The 16504-nt window shown below is 37.9% G+C and overlaps 1 protein-coding gene and 1 long non-coding RNA gene across 7 annotated transcripts in view; one reads left to right on the top strand and one right to left on the bottom strand.

The window, feature by feature from the left end:
- Positions 1-16504, top strand: part of mthl14 (methuselah-like 14) — a 260291-nt gene that overhangs the window by 92325 nt on the left and 151462 nt on the right. The window lies entirely within an intron of this gene.
- LOC142237282 (uncharacterized) lies at positions 7425-7920 on the bottom strand. Its single transcript, XR_012722425.1, has 2 exons — positions 7734-7920; positions 7425-7671 (listed from the first exon to the last, which is right to left on the bottom strand). It is a non-coding gene; the product is annotated as an uncharacterized LOC142237282 (long non-coding RNA).

Here is a 16504-nt window from a genome sequence, read left to right as displayed (position 1 = left end):
GTGTGCAGTTGACGGCCGAAGGGTTTGATATTGCGTGGACAAATTTGAAATCACAGTATGATAATAAGAGAATTCTAATCAATAACCAATTGAGAATTTTATTTAACTTGCCCCAATGTTCTCAAGAATCCTCCAGTTGTCTCAAGAAATTGCATAGGGATATTTCAAATTGTATTTCGGTATTAAAACTTTACAAAATTGATGTGGGATCGTGGGATCCGATATTTGTTTTCCAATGTTCCTCAAAGTTACCCAAGTTAACATTGTCTCTGTGGGAACAGTCCATTGGTGAAAAGACGGAACTTCCAAAATGGGAAGATTTGAGTAAATTTTTAACTGAGAGGTTTCAGACACTGGAAAGTGTGTCTGACATGATGAGTACTCACGATTTTGGCTCGCGGCAGAAGAAGAATAACTTTGAGAATTCGAGACAGTTGAAGGTTCATCATACGAAAGTCAATCCAAAATGCGTATTGTGTGAAGAGAAGCATGAATTGAAATCTTGTTCCAAATTTTTGAACATGAATCCGAAACAAAGAATATCGGTTGTTAGGAAGAATAAGAGTTGCTTGAACTGTTTGGGCCGAGGGCATGCAGCGGCGAAATGCCTCAGTAAATCCACATGTACGAAGTGTGGTTCAAAGCATCATACAATGTTGCATATAGTTGGAAGTGTGCAACAGAATAGTCCAAGCGTAGATAATTTGTCAAATGTGCAACCGACTATTCAACAGTCCACTGAAGTGCCGTCTACATCACAAAATGTGAGGGCATACCATATGTCGGGTTGTAATAGGACTATGTTAGCTACTGCTTGGATCAATATTTTAAAGGATGGTTCGTCTCACAAGGTGAGAGCTTTAATTGACCCTTGCTCAGATGAGACATTTGTCTCTAAGAAAATTCAGAAATTACTCAATTTGCCGACCAGGCCCGTCTCAGCTGAAATAACGGGCCTAGGAGGTAGTGCATTGATTAAATGTTCACAAATTGCATTTTTGAGAATTGGCTCAATTTATAACAATTTCATGGCAGAAATTGATGCACTAGTAGTGTGCGATGTAACTGGCGATGTGCCAAGTCATTCATTTGATGATCGTTCAATTGATCAGCTACCAGAATTGGAATATGCAGACCCAAAATTTTATCAAACTGGCCCAGTAGATATCCTAATAGGGGGTAATTTGTATCCGTTAATTTTGTTAAATGGGGTGAAACACGGCGTTCTTGGCTCTTTAGTGGCACAACAAACAGTCTTTGGGTGGATTGTTACTGGCCCAGCCAATAATAAAAAATCGAAACATTCGGTTCGAGTTTCACATTGTACCCGCGTATCAGTTGATGAACAACTGGCAAAATTTTGGGAAGTGGAGGAAGTTTCTAGGAGAGAAATTGTTTCGGAAGATGATAGACTGTGTGAGGAAATTTATAAAAATACGACGGTACGAACGCCAAGCGGCAGGTATGTGGTAGATTTGCCTTTTAAGCCGGAGAACCCATTGGTTATGAAAAGCTCCAATCGGTATATTGCCCTTTGTCAATTCTTAAGAAACGAGAAATCATTGGCTCGTAAACCAGATTTAAAGAGAATGTACGATGAAGTCATCGAAGAATATTTGTCTCTGGGACATATGGAGAGAGTTGATGCTCCTAAATCAGATTCTGGCAATTATTTTTATTTGCCTCATCATGGCGTTTTTAAGCCAGATAGCACTACGACGAAGTTGAGAGTGGTGTTTAATGCCTCTTGCCCATCGGCAAATGGCAAAAGTCTTAACGACGCATTATTTGTTGGCCCGGTATTACAAAAGGATATTATTTCCTTGATAATTAATTGGCGGTTTTATAAATACGTATTTAACGCCGATATAACTAAAATGTATAGGCAAATTCTGGTCAATCCGGACCATGTCCCGTATCAACGAATTGTATATCGTGCCTCTCCGGAGGAAGAAATACAAGATTTTCAATTAAATACCGTAACTTTTGGGATCAACTGCGCCCCGTTTTTGGCTCTGAGAACATTATTGCAGTTGGCAGAAGATGAGAAGGAAAGGTTTCCTATAGGGTCAAGAATTTTAAGGGACAATATGTATGTAGACGACTCATTGGTGGGAGCACATTCTGTCTCGGAGGCATTGGAGGCTCGAGATCAGTTAATTGCTATTTTAGAATCCGCTGGATTCCAGCTCAGAAAATGGACTTCTAATAATAGAAAAATTTTAGAGAATTTACCTCGTGACCATCTACTTAATGAGCAGTTCTTGGATTTTGATGACAAGAGCTCTGTGAAAACGCTTGGCATAAGATGGAATGCTGTCTCTGATAGTTTCTATTTTGTCACTGAAAAATTGGCTCACAAAGAATCATTTACGAAAAGGGAAGTGCTTTCAATCATAGCTCGGCTTTTCGATCCGTTAGGTTGGCTCTCACCAGTGATAATAAATGCAAAGGTAATTATGCAAATGATGTGGCTCGACGATATTGGATGGGATGATCCAATAAAACCTTTGGCACTATTAAAGTGGAAAAATTTTGTCTCAAATTACGAAGGAATAGACCATATAAAAATAGACAGATGGTTGAACTATTCTCCACAGTGTCTCATTGAGTATCACGGATTTTGCGATTCATCTGAGTTAGCCTATGCTGCCGCTTTGTATATTCGTGTGGAAGTAGAGGGTACCGTTTATACGAAATTACTTGTCGCGAAATCGAAAGTTGCACCTATAAAGAAAATGTCGATTCCGAGACTTGAACTATGTGGAGCCTTCTTACTGGCCAAATTGGCCGATTCTTTATTGCCGCAGCTTCACATGCAACCTTACACGCTGATACCGTGGTCCGATTCCACAATAGTATTATCTTGGCTCAAAAAACCATCTCACAATTGGACGACTTTTGTCGCCAACAGGGTGTCTATAATTCAGGAAAAGGTTGGAAGTAATTGGAGACATGTTGGCACTTCTGATAATCCTGCGGACCTAGCAACCCGGGGGGTGACCCCTTTGGAATTAAAGGGGTGTGATTTATGGTGGCAGGGTCCACCTTGGTTGCAAATGGATAAACAGTTTTGGCCCTCGCCACAAAACATTCCCGATACATCTTTAGAATCTAGACCAGTGCAGGTTCTAGTTGCTAGGTCTGACGATATGGAGGATTTTCTAGAACGGTTTTCTTGTCTCTCGAGGGCGCTACATGTGTTAGGATATATCTTGCGTTTTTTGGCTCATACCCATCCTTCTAGTCGGAAAGATTTCGATCACAAAACTGTCAACTTGTCGTCGACCGAATTGACTCAAGCTAAATACCGACTTATGATTCTGTCTCAGAAGATGTATTTTCGGACAGAGTACAATTGTCTTAGTCGAAGACAAACATTGCCGGCAAATAGTTGCCTTCTTACATTAACTCCGTTTTTGGATAAGCATCAGGTCATTCGCGCCAATGGTCGCCTTGGTTCTACAATGGCTCTTACGTACAATGAGAGACACCCTGTTGTACTCTCTTGTAGAAGTAGATTTGCTCAACTTTACGTTGAATTTATACATCGTCTAACTCTGCATGGGGGACTGCAATTGACTCTAGCTACGATTAGACTCGAGTGTTGGATTATTCGGGCGAAGAATCTTATAAAATCACGAATTAACCGATGCAAGAAATGTGTGGTTTCACGTCAGTCACGCCAGGGTCAAATAATGGCTCCATTACCAGATGAAAGGACAACGTTCGGTCGCCCCTTTGCCACATCTGGGGTAGACTACGCAGGCCCGTTCGACATTAAAATCACCCAGGGAAGAGGATGCCGAATATCTAAAGGATACATTTGCCTTTTTATTTGCTTCGTAACAAAAGCGGTTCATTTGGAACCTGTCTGTGACCTGTCGACACAGGCATTTTTAGCCGCATTTACTCGTTTTGTCTCGCGAAGAGGATGTCCACGTAAAATATACTCGGACAACGGCAGGAATTTCGTTGGCGCTGCAAAAGAGCTAAATATGAGTCTTAAACGTGTTGTCTCTGAGCTGGGAGACGAAATTGTTTCGCGCTATGGGTATCAACAAATAGAGTGGCATTTTATACCGGCAGCAGCTCCTCATATGGGAGGGCTGTGGGAGGCCGGCGTAAAGAGCTGTAAAACCCATCTGAAGAAAATATCGGGCCAAATTCGACATACCTTTGAGGAATTTGCCACTATACTTACCTCTATAGAGTGTTGTATGAATTCTCGACCTTTAGCTCCACTATCAGAAAACCAAGATGATCTCGCAGCCCTCACCCCTGCTCATTTTCTAGTTGGCTCTTCACTCCTATCACCCGCAGAATTAGAAGAAGTTCCCTCGAAAACTTCTCTATTGAATCGGTGGCGTAAAATTAAAATTATTCAACAAGAGTTCTGCCGCAGATGGAAATCCGAATATTTGTCGGAACTTAATAAACGCTTCAAATGGAAAGCTCAAAAGGAAAATTTGGCCCTGAATGATCTCGTAGTTTTACGAAACGAAACGATTTGCCCCACCGACTGGCGTCTTGGCCGGGTAGTTAAGTTGTACAGGGGGCAAGACAATCAGATACGGGTTGTGGATGTTAGGACACAAGCTGGAGTTGTCACACGTCCAGTCCATAAGTTAGTCCTTTTACCTCGAGCAGAATAATCAAAACACCAAATTATGTCTATTGGTCCAGTATGGTTCGAATATGTGCCTCCCACTAATTTTGTCTCTTCTCTCCGCAGCAATGGATTTCAACGATGACTATTTGTGTCCTCTATGTATTTCGAGACACTCGCTGCGTACCTGTCGACGATTCTTGGCCCTTCCCCCGCTCGAGAAACGGGCATTTATTCGCGATAAGGACGGCTGCACAAATTGTCTTGCGTTCTCTCACCGATTTGCTCAGTGTACCTCAGAAGCCGTATGTTGGGAGTGTACTAAACCACATCACACACTTCTCCACCCAGTCGTATCGGGCCGAGCTTGGGTCCAAATGACCTCGTGGGTCGTCATGTGGACGCCACGTGCCCCTCAAGAACATCTCCACGTCCGAGCTATGCTCGATCCGAATGTGATGACTAGTTATTACACCCCGACGGCCACTTTTCCCTTGGCCTGGGAAAAGTGTACCGACGTTTTGCCAGTTCGTCTCTGGGGTATGCATAATGATGTCCGTACCGTTTCAGTTGATCTCGTTCGTAGAGTGCAACCGGCCATACGAATGCCTGCAATGCCATTGCTTGCACATGCTATTCGGTCCAGATACGGAGCAGAGAACCTGGCAGACCACGGGTTTCATATTCCTTACCCCTGCTCGGTGGTATTGGGTGCAGACGTTGCGGCAGTGGCATACCTAGGGCTACCCCGAAGAGAGAAAGATTTACCTTTTGCACAGGATACCATATTTGGGAGAGCATTTTTTGGACAGATGAATATTGATGCTGAATCGGACAATCAGATCATCTGATTTTAAGTTTATTTTTAACTCTATTTACTTTTAACTTCTCTTGAAGTAGTATTTGAACTTGGATTAAATCCTATAATAGTTGGCCCAATAGCAATTTGAATTGTTTTCCCTTTCTTTATTTTTAGTTGCTATGAATTGAATTTTTATGAATTATTATCTTTGTATAAATTTATACCATTAATTTTTGAATTTCTATCATATTATTATCATTCTTATTTTGCACAGTTGGTGCAAGGGGGGCGGTATGTTCACGTAAGCACTTGACCCACTGTGTGTAATGGTATAACGTGAACAGATCGCCTCCGCTCTCTGCCCTTTGCCTCTCTTACTCTCAGTTCGTTAAGTTCCTTTTCGTCAAGTTTGGATTGATGTATCAAGAGGGACATTTCAATTGTTCTTAATTTTTGGGTTTGGTTGAGTCAATTGTCATAATTCTACCTGAGAGGCAAGCGGCAGAGTGCAAACAAATCAAGTTTATAAATCATAGTTACTGAGACAAAGAAAAAACCCTAAGTGTACATAGATAAAATAGACATTCAAGTGTGAAATCAGACCAATAAATACAAGCTACTGAACTTACTAAAGAACTCAAAGTGTGTGTATTGTGGGCAAAAAATACCAAAGGTTACAAGGTAACTAAACAATGCAAATAAAAAGAAATTAAGAGCACGAAATAAATTTCCATAAAGGGGAAAATGTGATGTTTTTGTTGTTGTCTAAAATTTAACATTGTTTCATTAAGAAAATTACATTTTTCATTTAAAAAATAAAAACTAAAAGATTACAAACATGTATTAAACTAATCTATTAAATGCAACATTTGGTATGACGCAAGCCAATCTCCCATCTTCCTCAAATCTATAATCTTTGTTAAAAACTCCCTCACATGATGCACTCACATTTTCCAGTAGCACGTTTATTGATTAGTTTGAATTCTATCTATAAGTTAAGGTCAAATATATACCAAATCTATGAGGAATCTATAAAAAATGATATACACCCGGCAAGGATTATATTAACTACTTTTTATTCTACTTTATCTACAATTTTCAATGTGAGGAAAAACACTCCAACTTATAATAAAAAGGGAAATAATCTGTAGGTAGCCATCATACGAATCGGTAATGTCGTTAAGTTAATTTTTACTACAAAAATTTTTTTCCATACAAAATTTTTTCTTAGTAAATTGTCTACATTTCGTAGTAAGATTTTTATATTGCCCATGTATTTTTATAATAAAGGGTGATTCTTTTGAGGTTAGGATTTTCATGCATTAGTATTTGACAGATCACGTGGGATTTCAGACATGGTGTCAAAGAGAAAGATGCTCAGTATGCTTTGACATTTCATCATGAATAGACTTACTAACGAGCAACGCTTGCAAATCATTGAATTTTATTACCAAAATCAGTGTTCGGTTCGAAATGTGTTTCGCGCTTTACGTCCGATTTATGGTCTACATAATCGACCAAGTGAGCAAACAATTAATGCGATTGTGACCAAGTTTCGCACTCAGTTTACTTTATTGGACATTAAACCAACCACACGAATGCGTACAGTGCGTACACACAAAAAAAAAAATTTTGGTTTCAATCACGAAAATCGCGGATTCAATCATTTTTTTAATTGAAATGTCTTCAATCACGAAAATGATAGTATCAATCACCCATTTTGATTGAAAACCAACACGATTTTCAATTAAAAATTTAATTGACTTTTGTCACGGAATCAATTAATTGTGTGATTGAATCAATTAAAAACGTGATTGATTTTTAACATAAAATTCAATCACAGTTTTAATTGAATCAATTAAAATTTTAATTAATTTCGCGACAAAAATCAATCAACTATTTGATTCATTCAATTAAATAATTAATTGAAATTGGCTATAAATTTCGATCAAAAAATTTATATATTGCGACCCCAAATCGTATTTAGTTTTATTTGAAATAAAAGAAAATATGTGTTTCTTATAAAACATATTCAATATTTTATTATTTTTTGAATTATGCAATAGACAAATAAATTTGGTTCTTGTTATTTGTGTTTTGTTCTAACATAACTTACTAATACAATTACTATCAATAACAACTATAGGGTGAAAAAATAAATTATATAAATCATTATCTTCCTTATAATAATAACCATGTTAGCATGTTCCTTCTAATATGTAGATGCGCCTAGATTTCCAATAATTCAGCAGCCTGTAAGCTAAATTAGAATAATTTGAATTTAATTTTGTTCAAATAAAAATTAATTTTGTTAAACATTACCTGCATAGAATATCAAGTTCAATTCTTAGTTCCAGGTTACAGATTTATAATCTTCTTTTGTAGTTGTAGTCTTTTAGCATAAAAAGGTGTATTAAAGAGCTCGGTAATTTAATTTTAGTAACAATTCCTTTCCAAAATCCACACATTGAAATCGTCCATTAAAATTTGAACCAATCAAAGACAAAAATAATGGGAAAACAGTGTAGTATATGGTATTATATTGATGATACTTTGTAAATTCTGGAAACAGAAAAAAAATATACATGAAAAATACATATTTTTATTATTTTCGGATATTTTTCATGTTTTTAAATCCAAAAGAAAGAACTTTTTTACCATTACATAATTCAGCTCATTAGTTTATATATCAGATATACTGCTCTATACTTGGGTTCAAACTGAAAAAGGCAGGTAAAGCAAAAATGCAATTTAATGCCAACGCCACTTCCCAACTTCAAGGTGAATCTTCCAACAAACCCATACCGCTCTTGGTTTTAAGAAAACTAAGAGTGAAAAAAATTTATAATTTTAAAAGATCAAGACGGTACCCACTTTTTTGTTGCAAACATATTCTTATATATTTGATAAAATGATGGAGTTGATGGTCAAGTGATTGGTCAATTTCACAAAATAAAATTGGTCGCTAAAAGAAATGAATAAAAAAAAATATATTATTTTAGTCCGTTTAATGTAAACAGGCTTCAATGGAAACCCGTATTCACATTTCACAATTTCTTACCTTCAATAAACGTAGATTGTTTTCCATTTTTACAATACCACAAAACACAAACACAGGTAATTTCAAATGCGTTCTCTCATATATTTTTTTCAAACCTTTACCACGTGGTCGTTTGTTGTTGCACACTTTATTTATTTCAACCCTTTGCTATGATTTGTTGTTGCGTTCAAAATATTTATGCACACATATTGAATGCAGCAGACAGAATGTCGCCAATCATGTTTTTCAATTTACGCGAAAAACAAAAAACCAACCGTTCGTTACGAGTTACTTCCACAGACTGATCTCTCCATCATACATTGTTGAATAAATACCCATTCTCTTGTTCTCTTTTCGCTCTTTCCATTGATCAAAATTAGTCAATTTCAATCACAAAGGTGATTGGATCAATCACATGTGTAATTGGAAACGGAAAAATTTCAATCACGTTTGTAATTGAAAATTATTTCCGAATTGATTAACAAATTGATTGAATCAATTAATATTTTAATTGGAAACGTAACAAATATCAATCATTTTTTAATTGGTTTTTATTCGGATTTGATTAAATAATTAATTGAATCAATTAACATATTAATTGAATCCGTTTCCAAATTCAATTAAGTGCTTAATTGAAAAAATGTTGGTGATAATTTTTTGTGTGTACAGAAGAGAATATTGCGTCTGTTTCTGAGAGTGTTGCTGAAGACCGTGAAATGTCGATTCGTCGCCGTTCGCAGCAATTGGGTTTGTGTTATTCGACCACATGGAAGATTTTACGCAAAGATCTTGGTGTAAAACCGTATAAAATACAGCTCGTGCAAGAACTGAAGCCGAACGATCTGCCACAACGTCGAATTTTCAGTGAATGGGCCCTAGAAAAGTTGGCAGAAAATCCGCTTTTTTATCGACAAATTTTGTTCAGCGATGAGGCTCATTTCTGGTTGAATGGCTACGTAAATAAGCAAAATTGCCGCATTTGGAGTGAAGAGCAACCAGAAGCCGTTCAAGAACTGCCCATGCATCCCGAAAAATGCACTGTTTGGTGTGGTTTGTACGCTGGTGGAATCATTGGACCGTATTTTTTCAAAGATGCTGTTGGACGCAACGTTACGGTGAATGGCGATCGCTATCGTTCGATGCTAACAAACTTTTTGTTGCCAAAAATGGAAGAACTGAACTTGGTTGACATGTGGTTTCAACAAGATGGCGCTACATGCCACACAGCTCGCGATTCTATGGCCATTTTGAGGGAAAACTTCGGAGAACAATTCATCTCAAGAAATGGACCGGTAAGTTGGCCACCAAGATCATGCGATTCGACGCCTTTAGACTATTTTTTGTGGGGCTACGTCAAGTCTAAAGTCTACAGAAATAAGCCAGCAACTATTCCAGCTTTGGAAGACAACATTTCCGAAGAAATTCGGGCTATTCCGGCCGAAATGCTCGAAAAAGTTGCCCAAAATTGGACTTTCCGAATGGACCACCTAAGACGCAGCCGCGGTCAACATTTAAATGAAATTATCTTCAAAAAGTAAATGTCATGGACCAATCTAACGTTTCAAATAAAGAACCGATGAGATTTTGCAAATTTTATGCGTTTTTTTTTAAAAAAAAGTTATCAAGCTCTTAACAAATCACCCTTTAGAATCAACGATGCATTAACTACTGTGTTGGAAATTTATTTAAGGAAAAATCCTTCCCATTTCGTGAACTAAAAAACATTTACTGAATTTTTATAAGTTTCCCTTTAGCTAAGTTAATTTTCGTTGTGGTTACGAAAAATGAACTATATTACAGTAAATTTGTTGAACTATGTGGAAGTCAAAATGGTCCTTAAATTTACAAGACACTTTTTTTCTGTGTATATAAGATAATCAAATATAAAATTGTCGATAAAAATAGCTTAAATTGTAAAATAAAATTTTTCAGTTTTCCAACCAATTACCTCATGAACACTGAGATATGCTATGAAACCATTGTTGTTTTATAAAAATGTATACATATTTTTATTATACACAACAAAATATGATGATTATTAATAATTTATTATTCGGATTTGGTTGACAATTCGGCGGAAATGCCCATGTTTTCATATCTATAACGAATTTTTGTTTTTATATTTACATCGTGACTGGTAAAAACTTTCTTATGTTTAATGAAGGAATCCCTTGCAGTTTTTAGTCTGCGTGTTATTTCCTTAGTGTTGTCCCATTCGTCATTGACTATAGCTCCAAGATATTTAAAAGTCTGAACTCTTACCACGTTAATTTCATTTATTTTTAATGTTACTAAATTATGTGTTCGCTGTTTACTGATTATCATGTATTTTGTTTTTTTTTTATATTAATTTTTAGGCCGTAGTTTTCGCTGCATGTGGTCAGTCTGTTTACAAGTTCTTGAAGTCCTGAAATATTGTCCGCTATAAGAGTGGTGTCATCGGCATATCTTATGTTGTTAACCCTTTCGACCCCGAATTTTTATAGATATCGCTAAATTTTTTTTTTTACTTTTAATCATGTTGAAGTCATTTAAGAAGCGTCTAGCCAAAATTTCGGGTCGCCACGCCCATTCGTTTAGGCGGTAGAGAATGTTGCCTGTGGGCAACTTTGGGCAATTGTGACTACAAACTATTTTGTTTGGTAATGATAGACGTATTACGTTTTATTGGATTTTTGTTATTTTACAGTAAATATATACAGTAGAATTCGGTTATAGCGACCGCCAAGGGACCGAAATTATACGTCGTTATAACTGAGCGTCGTTGTATCCAAATAATTGCACACAATATTTTTAAGTTTTTTTTATCATGAGATTTATTTATTGAGATTGGAAATAGTTTCGAATTGTGGTTTGTTTTCTATTTACAACAATTTTTTTTAATAATATACTTTAAATAATTTCAAGGGAACTATATAAACTCTCTGATATATCAGAACCCCCAAATCGTAAATACTGTTTAAATGTGTGCAACGCACTCAAGGTTTCTGTCCTAGTTGGAATTTTGGATTGGCTCATCTTCGTCATCTGGTTCATTATCGCTGTGAGTTTCATCATTTTCTTTTGTGTTCTCCACTATTTCTCTCAATGAAGGCTCTTCTGATGTCACGACGTTTTCATCGACATTTACGAACTCATCCCAGTCCTGGTTTGAACTCGAACTCATCCCAAACTGGTTTGAATATTTCTTCTTCGTCATTTGCACCTCTGTTTGGGATAGTCGAAAACAAATTCTGTGATTCCCCTCAGTATATGTTTCTTTATTTAGTATTGGCTGACGACAAAAAATGGAATGGAAAAAATAAAAATTAGTACACAGAACTTACATCGTCGTTATAACCGAATATCCATTCCAAAGCAGACGTGCAAATTGGACGTTAAAAGCAGATGGTCGCTAAAACCGGAGTCGTTCTAAGCGAATGCTTGCGCATGTACAAACTATTAAGAACCAAACTTGCTTTGAAAATACGTCGTTATAAACGGATGGTCGTTACAACCGAGGTCGCTATAAATGAATTCTACTGTACTTAGATGCGCGCGTGAGTGGAATTTCAATCACGCTCAAACACATTCACGAAGAAATATTTGTACTCACGCATGCCATGTGGGTAGGAATTCACGGTCACGAAATGAAAAGTCATACTCGCACACGCTCACACATGAACAATGTTTATGTCTCACGCTTTCGCACGATTCACGACAAATCTAAGTCACGAATATTTTCGGAACACGACAATTTTCGTGGCTTAATAAAATTCTGGTAATGGTAAGAAATTTCTCGTGACTCACGCTATTGAAATCTTAAGCGTGATTAAATATGTAAAGGTGATTAAAATCGGTGAGCTTGAATTTAATCGTGAACGTGAATTTGTTCGTGATTGTGACTTTTTGTGTCTGTTTTACCGTGAGTGCGAATTTTATCGTGAATATGAATTTTATTGTTAACGTGAATTTTATCTTGAGCGTGAGTTGGATCGTGAGCGTGGGTTGGATCGTGAAAGTAAATTTTTATCGGGAGCGTGATTTCGGAGAAAGTTTACTCACTCACAACCACGAACACAATTTGATTTTTACTCACGCGCCACACATTTTTCTTTAATCCCGTTCACGCACATTCACGAGGTTTCGTTTAAATTTCATTCACGAGATTTCGTTTAAATTTCATTCACGGCTTCGCGTGAATCACGCGTGACTCACGAAAATGTTTTGTTTTTTTTGTTCTTAAACCATGTCAATTTAACTGGTGATGTAAAAAACAAAAGTATTATAAAGCGTCAATATTCGTGCTAATCCACTAGTATGTTGCCAAGAAGTGGCTTCCTCCCTTTTTACGATTCCTTCCAAATTCCCCACTGCACTGCAGATATGTTTTCCACATCATCGCCGCATTTCTCGTCACTGGGACATCCCAATTGAAGTTCAAAATTTTTTCAAAATCATTGTTTTTCAAACCTTTTTTCTCCAGGTCTTATGTTCAAAAATATGTAATTTTACTACCACAATTGCCCAAAGTTGCCCACAGGCAACTTTTCAATTTTAAAAATTTCCCATCTGTTGTTTTTTTGCAATTCTAAGATTTGACTTCCAGAAATATTTTATTTGACATGTACTACAATAGATTTAATAAAAACTTTCAACATTTTAGTTGTAATTTTTGAAAAAAGTCACATGTATAAAAACCTCTTGTTAAATTCGCAAATATTTTTTTCTTGAGGTACGTGGGTATTAATGAAAAATGTTTTGCTAATTGACAACCAAATTAGCTGATTTTTCATTCAACTTGAAGAAAACACTTGTAGCTTTCGATACCGTTACAGTTTTATGAACAAAAACAACGCTGACAGTGAGTTTCAAAACACAAAAAGTTGCCCACAGGCAACTTTAGGGTCGAAAGGGTTAATGAAAATTTCATTTACATATATTCCTTTTCGGATGCCATTTATTGACTCTTGGAATATGCGTTCAGCGTATACATTAAATAATAGAGGGGACAGGACGCATCCTTGCCTAACGCCTCTGGAAATTTCAATATTTTCGGTCATTTCGCCATTAACATTAACTTGTGCTGTTTGGTGCCAGTACAAGCTTTTATGCATTGAACTTCTTTTTCCCCAATTCCAATGGACAATAGGATTTCTATTAATTTACCGTTTATACACCGAAAAAAGTTAATTGTTGTTTACGAAAAATGAACTAAACCATTATTTCAACCGTCGAACGGAACGGACGTGTTTTTTAATAGCGGATAAAATCATCGTAATAAGTACCTACTACGAATTTCAAGTGTGGTGGGATATTAGGCCACCATGCAGAGAAATTCAAAGACATCCACTGGGTTGCTAACTTCAGGGCCCAGTGGACGGGTACCGACTGAAGTTATAAATTTGGGCAATGACCAAGAGTTAGACCCAATTAGTCGACCTGTAGACGGGTCGACAGGTGGCGACAATTTGACAAGTCGGACCTTTTCCAAGGTAACGGCATCAAAAGGAGGTAATCCCTCACGAAAGAGATTCAAAGAACGCAGAAATGCTTTGTTTATCCTAAAGAAATTAGGATCAGTCGACCAAAGCACGTTGTCGGCTAAACAAAGCGATTCCTTAAAATGGGCTCAAGGAATTCTTGAGGCTGGAAAAAGGGAACGATCACCGGATGAGCTGCCATCCTCCAAAAGGGATCAACGATCGTTTGCCTCAGTTGCTAAAGACAGCCTTGTGATGGCTATCATAAATAAAGGAGCATTGGACGGTATGGTTCCAAAGCAAAAATGGGGGGAAATTGAGAATGCTTTGTCTGGCGTCTACTCACAGGTGCTGGAAAAGTTTCCCGGTCCAGATCCTCGACACCAAGAGGCTGGTTGGTATCGCATTTGAGGACCAGAGGTCTATAGAATGTTTTAAAGCTGCTCTGATACTAATTGGTGAAGTTTGGGAAGGAGCTGCTCTAGAGTTAGTCGAGAAGAAAGACATACCGGCTAGACCAAGAGCACATGCGTGGATACCTGCAAACCCTCCTGACCCTGAATCAATTTTAAATAGACTGAAACAATGCAATCCAGATCTTCCAACAGCTGATTGGAAGGTTGGCCGTTTGGATGAAGTGGATGGGCCAAGACGGCATGCAGTGTTTATATTGAACACTCAGTCTTTGCCACATCTAGCAAAGTCCCAGGGCCGTGTATGTTATGGCTTTCATTATATCCAAATGAAGGTGTATAAAAACGATCAGCTAAAGGATTCAGAAATGGACAAGCCTCTGTCTGCGTGAGGAGGCTTCTACTGCCTCAGAACTCACCAAAGATGAACCTATGGTTATTGCGAGAGTCACCGATATCTCTGAAGAGGACATTCTTGATGACTCGATTGAAGCGGCTGATGTGACGGTTGTTGAAAATCTCGATGGTCCTACGGATCCTCCAGATAAATCTTCATCATTGTAAGGCTTCATGTGCTGCCTTAAAAGTTCTCCTGATGAAAGGGGACATAGATATAGTTCTTATTCAAGAACCATATGTTTATAAAAACAAAATATGTGAATTAAGTACTCCGGGGTTCAAACTATTGCAGTATACTGGTAATGATGTAAATCGAGCCTGTATAATTGCTAAAAACGAGCTCAACTTGTTTCTGCTTCCTTCAATGTGCAATACAGACACTGTCGTTGCAAGTTTAGAAATAGCCAAATGCAAATATTGGGTATCTTCGGTCTACATGGGACATGACAGGGAGATGCCTCCATATGCCGTTAAGACCTTAGTGGAGGAGTCACTGAAAACAAAGACGAAACTCATTATGGGATGCGATGCGAATGCACATCATAGTATATGGGGAAGTAGTGATACTAATGCAAGGGGAGAGTCGCTAATAGAGTTTATTTTGCGTACTAATCTGGTAGTTTGCAACAAGGGAGATGTCCCAACCTTTGTCACTAAAAACAGGCAAGAGGTTTTGGACATCACCTTGGCCTCGCAAGAACTGAATGAAATGATATCTGAGTGGCAGTTCACTTAAAACCTGCTTCTCAGATCATCGCTACATCAGTTTCAAATTTGATGTTCATATCACCAAGATCATATTTCCGCCAAATGTTAGGAAAGCTGACTGGAATAGGTATAGGGAATCGTTCAATATGATGATACCGGAAATAACAGAGACAAATATGAGAAATGTGCAAGATATCGAACACGCAGTGGAGCGGATTACTAAGGCCTTCAACATCTCACTGAAAGCTGCATGCCCTAGAGGAAAGCCAAGGGGGAAACATCGACCACCATGGTGGTCTACGGAATTAAGTAATATGAGGAAATCCTGCAGGAAGCTCTTTAACAAGGCAAAGTCCACCAGAGCCCCTGAGGACTGGGACGCTTACAAGAAGAATCTGAGAGGATACAAGCGAGAACTGAGAAAGGCTCAGCATAACTCTTGGAATGCTTACTGCAGCAGTATTGAGAATACGTCCGAGGCTTCCAGACTACGGAAGGTTCTAGCATCCACCAACTCCGCTCCAGGTTTCATTAAAACATCGGAGGGCTATTGGACAACGTCCAGTGAGGAGACGCTGGAGGTACTATTGGACACACATTTTCCTGGAAATCAGACGGTTGAACCATGTACTGGCGGTGCCACAGTTGCTCAGCGGTCGTTTCCTGTCGAGGAAATTGTATCGGAAACTAGAATAAGATGGGCGCTAAATAGCTTTGGACCATTCAAATCCCCTGGACCTGATGGAATTACTCCGGCGGAGTTACAAGCTGTAACTGACAAAATTATCCCCTGTTTGTCGGTGATATATAAAGGATGTATCAACTTATCATATATCCCAGGAAAGTGGAGGGAAACAAAAGTCGTTTTCATACCTAAAGCGGGAAAAGCCTCTCACTCGAGGGCGAAGGATTTCCGACCAATCAGCTTATCCTCATTCCTACTTAAGACTCTGGAGAGGATGATAGATATTTATCTTAGAACTAGCATCGATTCAAGTTTGTTCTCGAAACGACAGCATGCATACTCGAAGGGCAGGTCTACTGAGACCGCACTACATGAACTAGTCAGCT

The sequence above is a fragment of the Haematobia irritans genome, chromosome 4 (genome assembly GCF_050003625.1).
Source record: "Haematobia irritans isolate KBUSLIRL chromosome 4, ASM5000362v1, whole genome shotgun sequence".
NCBI classification, from domain to species: Eukaryota; Metazoa; Arthropoda; class Insecta; order Diptera; family Muscidae; genus Haematobia; species Haematobia irritans.
Note: the sequence above shows the minus strand (reverse complement) of the source record. Positions and strands in the feature narration are given on the sequence as shown.